General features: G+C 45.4%; 1 non-coding gene across 1 annotated transcript; it reads left to right on the forward strand.

The window, feature by feature from the left end:
• The first annotated feature begins 5,488 nt into the window (after positions 1 to 5,488).
• On the forward strand, positions 5,489 to 5,560 carry trnad-guc (transfer RNA aspartic acid (anticodon GUC)). The gene has a single exon. It is a non-coding gene; the product is annotated as a tRNA-Asp (tRNA).
• Positions 5,561 to 11,750: the final 6,190 nt, after the last annotated feature.

Consider the following 11,750-nt stretch of genomic DNA (forward strand, 5'->3'; position numbering starts at 1 on the left):
GTGATATATTCCTCCCCCACAAAGTATGCATGGAGACACTCTGTGTGTCTTACTTAACGAAGATAAAACTCCCCCCCCCCCCCCCCCCCCCCGTGAATTTTGCTGAGCTCAATGCTCTGGAGATGACGGAGATCGAAAATTATACCGGAAATGTTCCATATGTCCTTACAGATGTTTCCTTTGCCTTCCTTCATTGAACAAACCCGTTGTCGTGGGAGAGAACTGCACAACCCCCCAGCTCTCTGTGGGGGAATGGGACCCTGCCTATGCCTTCCTGCCAATCCTGCCAAGTTTCCCCTGTAAGTTGAAGGATCTCCTAACAGGCCTGCATGTAGATTAATGTCATACCCAGGACAAAGCAATTGCAGGTTAAGGCCCTTGCTGAAAGGCCCAACGGAGTAGAATCACTCTGGGCATTCACAGGATTTGAACCAACAACCTTCCACTTGCTTGCACAGATCCCTAGGCCCAGAGCCACCACTCTGCCCCACAACCTCAAAAAAATCCTAGAATCGCCCCCAGCCTGAGGCGATATTCGAGCTGCCAAGGTGCATTGAGTTCAGGTTTACCCAGTGTGTGCTTTACTCTAATCACAGCATACTGGGTTTTCGCCGGGGCAGATGTAGGGAGTCAGGGGTTTCGGGGGAGGTGCTTACTGGCGGTCTGTTGACGAGCCAGTAGGCCTGTTCCTGACATTCCAGCACGATGCGGTCCGCCTTGCGCCTCTGTTTGGCTGCCCTGGTAGGAGCAGAGCAGTCGATGGAGAGTCAGAAAGCATACTGGGTAATTAGCATATAGCGGTAATCACTGAACTGCAAGGTAGGGTTTTCATTTTTCTGTTTCCTTTTTCACTTAGAAATGGATTTCCGACTCTAGTGTTTAGGCTGAGGTCTGATTTAACAGATAGGAGGGAAATTATGACCACACACCATGTTACTTTTTAATTTAGGTAACATCATCATCCTCTTAATACGAGATTTATTCATCCATTCTCATCTGTCCCCTTGTGTGCATTTATGAAATTGATTTCATAGCTCGATGCGACAGTATTCCCGGGCTGGGGTGGGGTTTACCTGAGCTGCTCCTTCGCCTGCATCACCACGAAGTCCCAGGTGTGGTTGATCCGTTTGTGCAACATGTTGTAGCTGTCCTGCGGAGACGATGTTTAAATGCGACATTGCCAGGTCGCACGGCTGGCTGCGTTGCTGCATGGGTTCACGTTATGACTCACAGGCCGAACCCCTCCCAGGATATCAGCTGGCAGTGTCGGATTCACAAACCCTCTTACTGATGAGAACCTAAAATGCGTTGACCCTGACGCAACATGGCGGCAAGTTGGTGGATGTCTATGTGCGATCCTACTATGTGCATAATTGGTGGGAGGTTTTCTTACACAAAAATGTTCTGAGGGCAGAAGGAAAATGATTGGTTCGGATAGATAACCAATCAGATTGCAGAGGAGGCAGGACCAAGACATCTGATTGGTTGCTCCTGCCTCCTCTAGTTGCTCGGATCCACCTCATGTACAATCTAATTGGTTATCTCTCTGAACCAATCATTTTTCCTTCTACCCTCATAATATTTTGTGTAAGTAAAACTCCCATGAGCATTCAGCTATCACATGATCTCATCAAGCAATGCTTCAGACCAGCGAATAAGAATAGCATTGAAATGTACATAAATAAAAATTTTCTCTTACCTTTTCATAGTCTATCAGCTGCCCTTGCTTTCTGATATTCTTCTTAGTCAAATAAATCGCTTTAGAAGAGCAAAAGAAAGACATGGCAAGAAACTGTGTTTTTCTATTATTCTAGTAAAGGGAAGTAATGATGTAATAGGCGAGCACATGATTAATAATTGGTAATCACCGTAATCTAGCTCGGAGGCTGGCCACTGCTGAGAGCTCCAGAAGTACGGAGTCTAGCAAAAAGGAGATGCTGTCATTTGAAACTATTCAGAAGCAGCGTGACAAAGGTGCTTTGTGATTTAACATGTCAGGGACAAGGCGGGTGGAAGGCATTTTGCTACTTTAACTGGCATTGGTTCTCATACATCAGTGTTTCCCAATCCGGTCCTCGGCGACACACAGATGATCCACGTTTTTGCTCCCTCCCAGCTCCCTACCAGACAGTCTACGTTTTTGCACCCTCTCAGCTCTGGAGCCCGGACCAGATTGAGAAATACTGTCCTACACGGTAATTCCGCAGTCTCTCCAACGAATAGTTTCGATATGCGTGCCCCCCCATATGGCCACCACCCTCTCGCGCTGCCCTCCATCTGAAGAAACCGTGGTTTTAGGTTACCTGGAAGCGATACGGCGTCTCGTCGGGCCCCAGGACGAGCGTCCTGGGGTCCTTTAGGGGGTAAATGTAGCCGTGCTTCACGATCAGATTCCCCACATGAAGTGCCTCTGAAAACACACAAAGTGGTCACTCATTTCCACGTAAACTACTCAAAGCTCAAACAAATCCACTACTCGTAGCCCAGATTTAGGCATAGTAATTCTCTAAATTTTTGTCAGTGGAATACAGTAGAACACACGATAACTAGAAACTGAGTAGGCATATTATATTTTATTTTACGGTATAGCAAGTAACTGGAAAAAACGTTGACATGGTGCACAGAATAAGCCGCGGGGATGGTGCATTCCTCATCGGAACTATAATTAATTACGAGTAATTGGGACTTTCCACTTTCCGGCTGCCTCCGCGGCCATTGGCAGTCAGGCGCTCCCGGGGGTTTCAGACCGGCGCAGCAACAGCGCTGCTAGGGGGAAGCCTAGTGTTTACAGGGAGGGGTAACTGCTTACCGGGGCAACAGGTTTTTTGCCCATTCAAGTCTGTTAATGCATCTGCCATCTACTGCCTAAAAGTCCCCTCCTTTCCATTCCGACTTCTTTTCCAATCTGGGCTGTAAATCAGGGAAATCTGCTCCCTTGCTATTTAAAACCTCATCTGCATCGCCCGGGAATTCAGGACAACAGCGTCTTGCAGAAGTGCATAATGAGGGAGACGGATAGCGATATTTCTCCAGGCATGACTGACTGCCTCTGGCTATCAGCGAAGTTTGCATCGGGACTATCAAACCGTACAGCTCAGCATGCGTAGCGGCGCGACTCGGGACTGGCCTACAGATTATTTGTACTAATAGCCTCTCAGCAGAAAGATAAATAATTCAGCAGATAAATTGACGCCAGGGGAAGAAAATCCCAAAAGCTTCAGGCGAATGGGGTGTCTATGTTATGGACAAGCTCAATTCTGACATTTATTAATTCACAGGCTCAGCAATATCAATGGAACAGAACATGCTTCTGTCAGACACGTGAATTGCATATGCTTACACATAAATGCAGCTAGGCTAATCTGTTGTATGGATGACAAATTCTATTACTTCATTTGTATTTATTATTCAAAAGACTCGTTTATTTCTGTTATTTTATTACAAAAAAAAAAAAACCTGATGACGTCTTTCGCCAGCAGGGGCGCCATCGTCGTCACGAAGGGAAAAAAACAATCGATTAACCTCACATAAGAGCACCAGGTAACGCTTCCCTACATACTTCTCGGCCCTACCTTCTTCCATGATGGAGTACTTCTGAATTAGCCACTCCACGATATCATTTCCTGGGAAGGCATAGCGAGGAAGGCATCTAGTTAGAGTCGAGAAATGCATTAAGCCGTCATAAATCAAAAACGCTGAACTCGATAAATAAATTACATAAATAAATATGAGCGCAAGGAGATCGATGACAGTCTTAATGCACAGGATTCCCGAAGACCGCCGATGTATGGGCTTTCCTGTGAAGGGCTTAAATGACCATTAGGACCCGGCCCCCGGGACACTGCACGGCCGGGTGTAAGACAACCCGGGCGGCATGAAAAATTATTTTTAAAAAGTAAAATATGTATCGTGCACCTGTCATCGCATGTGGAATCACTGTGATTAACAGTCTTTGATTCTTCATCTTTATCCCCATGTCGGGATCTTGCATCGCCACAATGACTTGTTCAATCTGGGATAAGAAGAATAGTCAAAATCGTGAAATCAAGGTGACGACAGACATAGTGAAAACGTTCAACCTAGTAATATAATAATTGCTTAATGTGTGATTTGATATGTAATCGTTATATTCATCATTAAATCACCGGAGAGACACACTCATATATTTAGGCATATATATAAGTAAACTACAAGGTTTTTCCTCTGACTATCTTAACTGCACGTCAAAGACGTTATCGGATATTCCCGACTACAGACTTTCGGTTTGATCATTTATTCGCGTTATTAATTCGGCTCCTGATTACATTAAACTAAACATGCTCAGATTGTTACAACCTTTGCTTGTCGGTTATTTTTGGGATCTTTCTGGATGGGCTCAAGGCGGGGTCTGTAAGCACAAGCAAACTGCCAGCACTTTTGTTTTACATGAAAATAGTTTGATGTCGGCCTATTGCGTTATTGTCTGGCTATAATTTGGAGGCAATATTAAACAATAGGCCCATATATTGTAAATATACATGTTGTGTTGTTTTGTTGTTATCACAAACGTATAGCCTGATCATAAATTTCATGGATACCTGGATGTTGTATGTTCCATTATATTTATGAATGAATGATTTATGTGAAGTCTGGCTTAGATTCGAGAATTAATCATATAGATTAAAAAAAGTTTTCATTTAAAACTTATCTCATATAATAAAATCCTCGTCCGAACGAACATATGTCAGAATGAAAAAACATTTAAATTATTTTTGTGATGCATCAGTATCAATAGCTACAACGTCATAACAGATATAGATATAATGCGGTTCATACTTTTGAAGTTGATGCGTATCTCCCGAAAAAAATCAACTCCAGAAGAGTCCGCGTCTGTAAATGCCTGAACTTCGGAATCGATCCTACCTTTGTTAGGCGCGGCATCTGTGTCTTGCAGCTGTTCCCTTGGATAAAGATGTTAATTGTCATGCTTACAGCATCTCGATCTCCGGCGTTTGTGAAGTTGGGATTGATGCTGTCCTGTGTTTTTTTTTTCCTTCCACACTTAAGCTCTGCTTGTTACTGCCCCATAGCGGAGCGCAAGTGAAACGGACTACCGGAGATTTGCACTGTTTTTCTGTTAGTGTGTATAATCAAAATATGACTCAGTTTGGCCAGTTAGAAAAATATGATAATAGAAAAGTATTCTTTTCCTCTCACTTTTTTTTCTTGATTTAATTACCGACTTCACGTACTTACACTGTGTCCCGTTGCACGATGTAATATTGCGAAACTATGATTTTGTGGCAGTGTTTTGTAAAGGAATTTTCCGTTTAATCATCGTCTTAGTATAAAGCTATATGGTTGTTCTGGTATCAGTGGACGTACATTATGTATTTTTTCTTCTCTTGAGCACCATGGTCATGACATGAAGCTCAGTCATTGATTACTCGCAAATGTTAGTAGTCATCCGCTGTTTATCTTGAAGATGTAAAAGTAGTGCGCGTACATCTCCTCGTTAGTATAGTGGTGAGTATCCCCGCCTGTCACGCGGGAGACCGGGGTTCGATTCCCCGACGGGGAGAGTCTGCATCTTTTTGCCTCGGTCTCAAAAGGCACCAAGCTAGAACCGGCCCCGTGTTAGTGGAAACGGGGCTTGTGACTTGTACTCATGCATAATATTCTGCGGGTCGCTCAGCAGCGCAGCATATGAAACTAGACTCGGATTGTAAGTGTGTGGTTTTGATAATTGATGTATGGATGGATGGATCCTTAATAAGAGATATAAACAATAAGGTCCAGTCGCCAACTAATCATGTAAAATACGTCATAAACTCATGGTTGTTAAACCCAGAATAAAAATGAAGACGTATAACTAGGAAAGTCAACTTGCACATTTCAATTTTGGTTCGATATAATCACGTTGTCCTTAACCCTCCAGTGCAGGAGGGGACGGTAATGCGCATCGAATGTTTCCGAACCTGTGTGTGATACAACCGAGGAAGAGCCGATGACTTCGGGGGAGGAGGGGCAGGCGACTCGGAAGAAAAAGCAGCAGAACCCAATGCAGCCTGTAGCCCATTCAAAGGCCTACTGTTGGACCTCTGCTTATTTTGCAATACGTCTTTAGTACGGACTGAAAAATGTCCGATTTCGATGAGTTTGAGAAGCAGTTAAGCGAAAATCGGCAAGGTAAGTTTGGCTTTGAAGATCGGTGTATGCTCCCTGTTTTAGGGTAATAAAGTGGCCGGCGTGTCCTAGCGCCGAGGATGGTGCGGAGGGCACTTCTGCTGGTTCCGAAAAGAAAAGCGCGGCTGGGAAATCGGTGCCTTTTATCCGAGCGCTCGCCGATTCTGAAACCTGCCCGATTCTTCTTCTCCCAGCTGCCGCAGGATCCCCGAAAACTGACCGCTTTGGTAAATCAGTGACATTCTTTGCTTGGCATTGTTATAGAGATCGCTAGGCCTGCATCCATCAGTGCCCGGCGTACATAACATGGACATTTCAATGAAACGTTATTGGGGTGCACTCGATGTGAAAGCCTGCGGTTTTATTTATTTAATTATTTACCATTATACACTTGGATCATAAATTGTGACCCGCGTATTTTCATTCGCAGTAACACACTATGCATGGATGTTTGTTGCAAGCGTTATATTTTCAAGATCACGTTTAAAGTTTTATGCAAATAAAAACGACCGCGACCACTTGATTTAAAGTCCGCACTTAATAACAGTGTTAGTTACTTGGTTTTTAAATACTACGACGAGTTTTCTATATAATGATATGATTTTGTCTCTTTCCGATGCACAATAGCCTTTCCCTTGGGTCCGAAATGCTGGCCCTGTCATCCGTACAGAATAAGTCTTTCTCACACGATCGCCGTTTCTTCATGATGTATAGACTCTAAAAATCAGCCGCGTTCCCTGGAATCATAACAACTGCTTTTAGGTCGTTATTGCAAAGTCTTGCACCTGTATCTACCTTTACAGCGGATAGCAGTAACTAACAATGATGTACAGTTATATAACAATACACATATAACTTCATTAAAGTGCAGAGAATCCAGTAAACTGAATAAACTTAAGCCATACTAACGCAACTGAAATATACAACATGCGTTACAACGGAGTCGAAAGTAGGATTGATTTATGTACCTATCAAATGGCAATCTTGTCATATCAGCTCCTTATCACTAAATCACTAAAATGTCATTCGAAACGACCTGATTCGGCTAGACGAGCACTAAGTGCCGCCGTGTTTGATAAACTAGCAGTTCCAGTCATTCATATCTGCGCTCTGACTATGCCTGCGATTGCGGTAATTGGTTATTACCGATTTACGTAAGATGCATTGGCCGCTCCGTGTCTGTACTTTTGCAGCGGTGCATTACCGTAACGCTGTTATAACTGATGCATGAAGCTGATTCCTCGAGCAGCACCTGCGTTTAAATGCTTCACTGAAAACTGCACCTTCAGGGATTTATTTAAGCTTCTATATGAAGGACCTGCTGGGATAGAAAGGTGATATTTTATTGCTAGTTTAATAAAGTGCTGTCTGTCAGATTGAAACGATATTAATTACCCATCCATCGTCCAACCAGTTATCTTAGTCAGGCTCCCCTGGAGCCTATTCCAGGCAAATTCCCCATACAGAGAGCAGAGGCAAAATTCAGGCCTCCAGACTCGGAGGCGTGAGGCAACTGTACTCACCACTGTGCTCCTATATCATTAATTAGTCTGGTTATGTTTTTATTGTTTCACAACAGACTGACATTCAAGGGGATGTCCTTGTGCCCTTGAAATTATTAGCCATTGAGAGATGGGTGTGTTTGTTTCAGGAGGGTGTGATTGAATATGTGAATTGAATGGAGGTGCTTCATTCTGGTGAGGAAACTGGGGAGTTAGACCCCGTACCACATCTTGGTCTCCGTAAGTGACTTTTAAGGCATAGCGCTGGGTCAGTCAGCATCCAGCACCCCAGGGAAGTTGGTAATATGATTACTCTGTGACTCATGGGCTTCAAACCCACAACCATCCGGACACACATTCATAATCCCTCTGAGTTACACATCTTGGATTTATCGAAATGGATGGTAGGGGGGCAGTCATGTCGCTCCGCCCACCGTCTCACTGGTACCACGGTGTCGTCCCCCAGAGCGGGAGAAGGAGCGACACAAGAAGCGTAGCCGCAGCCGGTCTCTGAGCCGTGGCGTGAAGCACCGCCGCTGGAGCAAGGACTCCAGGGGGCGGAGTCACGAGAAGCGCAGCAGCAGCCGCGACCGCAAGGGTCGTGACCGACGGAGCAGCTCACGCGAGCACAAGAAGCACAGGTACCCCCCCTCACGGTCCCGGTTACAGGCACTGAAGCTGATATCTAGCATGGTTTGAGGCCTCTTAACAAGTTTCTTTCACAATCAACCAATTGGTTTCTTCGTGGTGGGAAGGGGGACTGTACCCATATTAAATTTTAACTGGCGTTTATAAGTAGCCCCCGCCATAGCGATGGGACCTCAAAGCCAGCCTAAAAAGTGGCGCATGGTCACACCCTCATGACCTTAAACTGCCTGCGATCCAAAGTTAAATGTAAACATTCTGCCATCTGTTTGTTTTTGCCAGATTCTGAGTGTTTACACTGTATTGTTTGGGGAAAACAACCTTCTGTTTTGTGTTTGGGCAGCTACTCTCCTCGGAGAAGCCGTAAGAAAAGGACATACAAGTACTGGGATGTTCCCCCTCCGGGATTCGAGCACATCACCCCCATGCAGTACAAGGCAATGCAAGGTTTGGATGCGACGCTTCCATGTGTGCTAGTTCAGTATTGCAAGGTTATGGTATATTGGTTGCAATGAAAGCATTTATTCTGGAGTGCCCTCCTCCCCCCTGCTGGTCAAAGAGGGAATAACACTTGGGATGATTTCAGACAGTGTGAAGAGAGCTTAAACCTAGGGGTTAGAAGCAAATGAAGGCGACGATCCGGATGTTCTGGCCGTCCCTGGTTGGGGTCTTGAAGCCCTTTCTCCTCCCCACAGCTGCAGGGCAGATCCCCACGATAGCTTTACTGGCAACATCCACCACCAGCGGCGTGGCAGTGACGCCCACCCAGGTGCCGATGGTCGGCAGCCAGATGACCCGGCAGGCCAGGCGGCTTTATGTCGGCAACATCCCCTTCGGCCTGACGGAGGTGAGTCCAGGCAAAGTCCCGCGTTGCCTTCTGTCATGCATACTGGTGTCATGTGTAGCTCAGTGAGTTAGGACACTGAGCCGGTCACAAGAAGGTTGTTGGTTCAAATCCCTTGGGCAGCAGAGTGATTTCACCATTGGGCCCCCGAGCGCAGCCCTTAAGCACTATTTGCTCTAGGAACTGTCTGGTCCTGCTTCTTCAATGAAATGTATGTTGCTTTGGATGAAAGTGTCCGCAAAATAAATAGATAAATGTACTAGACTTGTCAGTCATTTTTTTTCTCGTTTGCCTGTTTTGATGTCTTCAGACGTCTGCCTGTCTTCATTCAGTGTGTCTGCCTGTCTTTTTAGGAGGCCATGGCGGATTTCTTCAATACCCAGATGCGATTGGCTGGCTTATGTCAAGGTCCCACCAATCCCGTCCTCGCTGTTCAGATAAACCAGGACAAGAACTTTGCCTTCCTTGAAGTAAGAGTCTTTCCTGCCTAATGGCTGCTGTGTCCAGGCGGAGACCGCAGCCTTCCCTGATTAACGACGTTCTTCGTTCTGCCCTAGTTTCGGTCCGTGGATGAGACCACGCAGGCAATGGCCTTCGACGGCATCATTTTCCAGGGTCAGTCGTTAAAAATCAGGCGGCCCCACGACTATCGCCCCCTGCCTGGCATCTCAGAGCAGCCCGCCTTCCACGTACCAGGTCCGTTTTGCTTGTCGCCGTCATAACCTTAATCTTTATTTACCTTTGAAGAGCCGATCGGCAAGGCCAGTTTTTTGTACTCGTTACGGACTGACTGTCCTTCGCAAGCTGCGGATGTCTTGTCATATAAAGAGGGAGACTTTCACTTTTATTTACTTAATGTTGTAAATATTTAGCAGACAGTTTTATCCAAAGTGAAGAATGTTTTTTTTTTTTTTTTTTTTTTTGAGAAATCAGGGTCAGCCTGTCCCTAGAGCAAACTCGCCGGCCCAGTGGTGTGATCACCAGTGATGTGAACCAGTGATCTTCTGATGATAACGCTGGCATCCTAACCAGCTGAGCCACACACACACACACACAGCTCAGTCACTCACTTCTTACTGTTAACATAGGGGTGTTGTGTGGCTCTGTGATGTTTGCCCATGAAAAGAAGGTTGCTGGTTGGCAGGGTTGGCAGAGTGATTTCACCACTGGGCCCTTGAGCAAGGACCCTAACCCCCAAATTGTTCTAGGGTTGCTGGCTCCTATTCTAGTTAAAAATTCTGGACACACCTACTGAAAATGACTTGTTTTTCAGCAAGATAATGACCCAAAGCCCACCTTGAAGGTTATGCAAGTAGCTTATTACCTTGTGAACTAGGAAAGAGATGGTCCCCACAGCCCCCCAACCTAAACTCTATAGAGCTGGTTTGGGATCAGTTGGATGAGAGTAAGAGTAAGGTAGCCAGCTTGCGCGCAGAACTTGTGGAAACTCGAGGACTGTTGGAGAAACGGTCCAGGTGGGTACATATGTTAGCTGGTTGAGTCCGCAATGCTGTCATCGAAGCCAATGGCTCCTATTTTGAAGAGACAAAAATTTTGTCTTTGCAGTACTTCATATGCATAACTTCCATGCCCAAAGGCCTTTTACTATAAGGTGAATAACAGCTAAAATAGAGACAAATGCATTAAGAGCAGGTGTGTCCATACTTTTGACTGGTGCTGCATGTGTCAGCATCTCCCATGGAGAGCAAGATGGGAGAGACAAAAAACAGTCGTCAAACTGCCCCAGTATTTAGGTATTTTTTTGCTGGAGTTACATTTATCTGATATTATATAGGAGATAACGACGTCATACTGATTTGAAGTTGGCTTATTTCACTCGCGCCGTTTGCTCGTGGTCATTATCCGGCATGTTGACGGTTTGCTGTGATCGGCCGGCTTTGGGCGCCGTGCCGCTCTGTCTGCAGGGGTCGTCTCCACCGTGGTTCCAGACTCGCCACACAAGCTCTTTGTCGGAGGCCTGCCCAACTATCTCAGTGACGATCAGGTACCCCGCCCTCAGTCTCTGTCGCCGGGGAGCCGACCCACAACCCTCCTGTGTTTCTGTCCCACTGCTGCACGTGGAACTCAAGCAGGCATGCACACACACGCACACGCACGCACGCACGCACGCGCACGCACATACATACATAAAATAAACACTCGTCTCTGTGTAACTGATTAGTAGGAAAAGAAAGCCTGTCAAAGTTACCTCACCGCTTAAAATTCATTACAAGATACTGGGGGGTCAAATGTCAGCATCATGTTTAAAGCTAGCTGCTGAAAATAGCCGCACATTTGAGGTTTTTTTTTTTTTTTTTAAAGATATTCATGGGATTTATTAAACATTTATTAGACATGTAGGTAATGAGTTGACAGTTACATTACGCTCATTGTTTATCCAGCTGTAAATTATGAAGATATTGAGACCCCGCTAATGTAAAAGGTACGTTTCCCAAAACCTCATGTTATCGACTTGCATAGTTGGAACCATTCAGTTGTTATCTAATGTTGTTAGCAAATAACCTTATTAGCAACAAAGGCTTTGGGAAACGTGCCTTACAGCTGGCGGCTTGCCAAACCAGTCACGTAGCCAG

This window comes from Brienomyrus brachyistius, unplaced genomic scaffold (assembly GCF_023856365.1).
Source record: "Brienomyrus brachyistius isolate T26 unplaced genomic scaffold, BBRACH_0.4 scaffold554, whole genome shotgun sequence".
NCBI lineage: Eukaryota > Metazoa > Chordata > Actinopteri > Osteoglossiformes > Mormyridae > Brienomyrus > Brienomyrus brachyistius.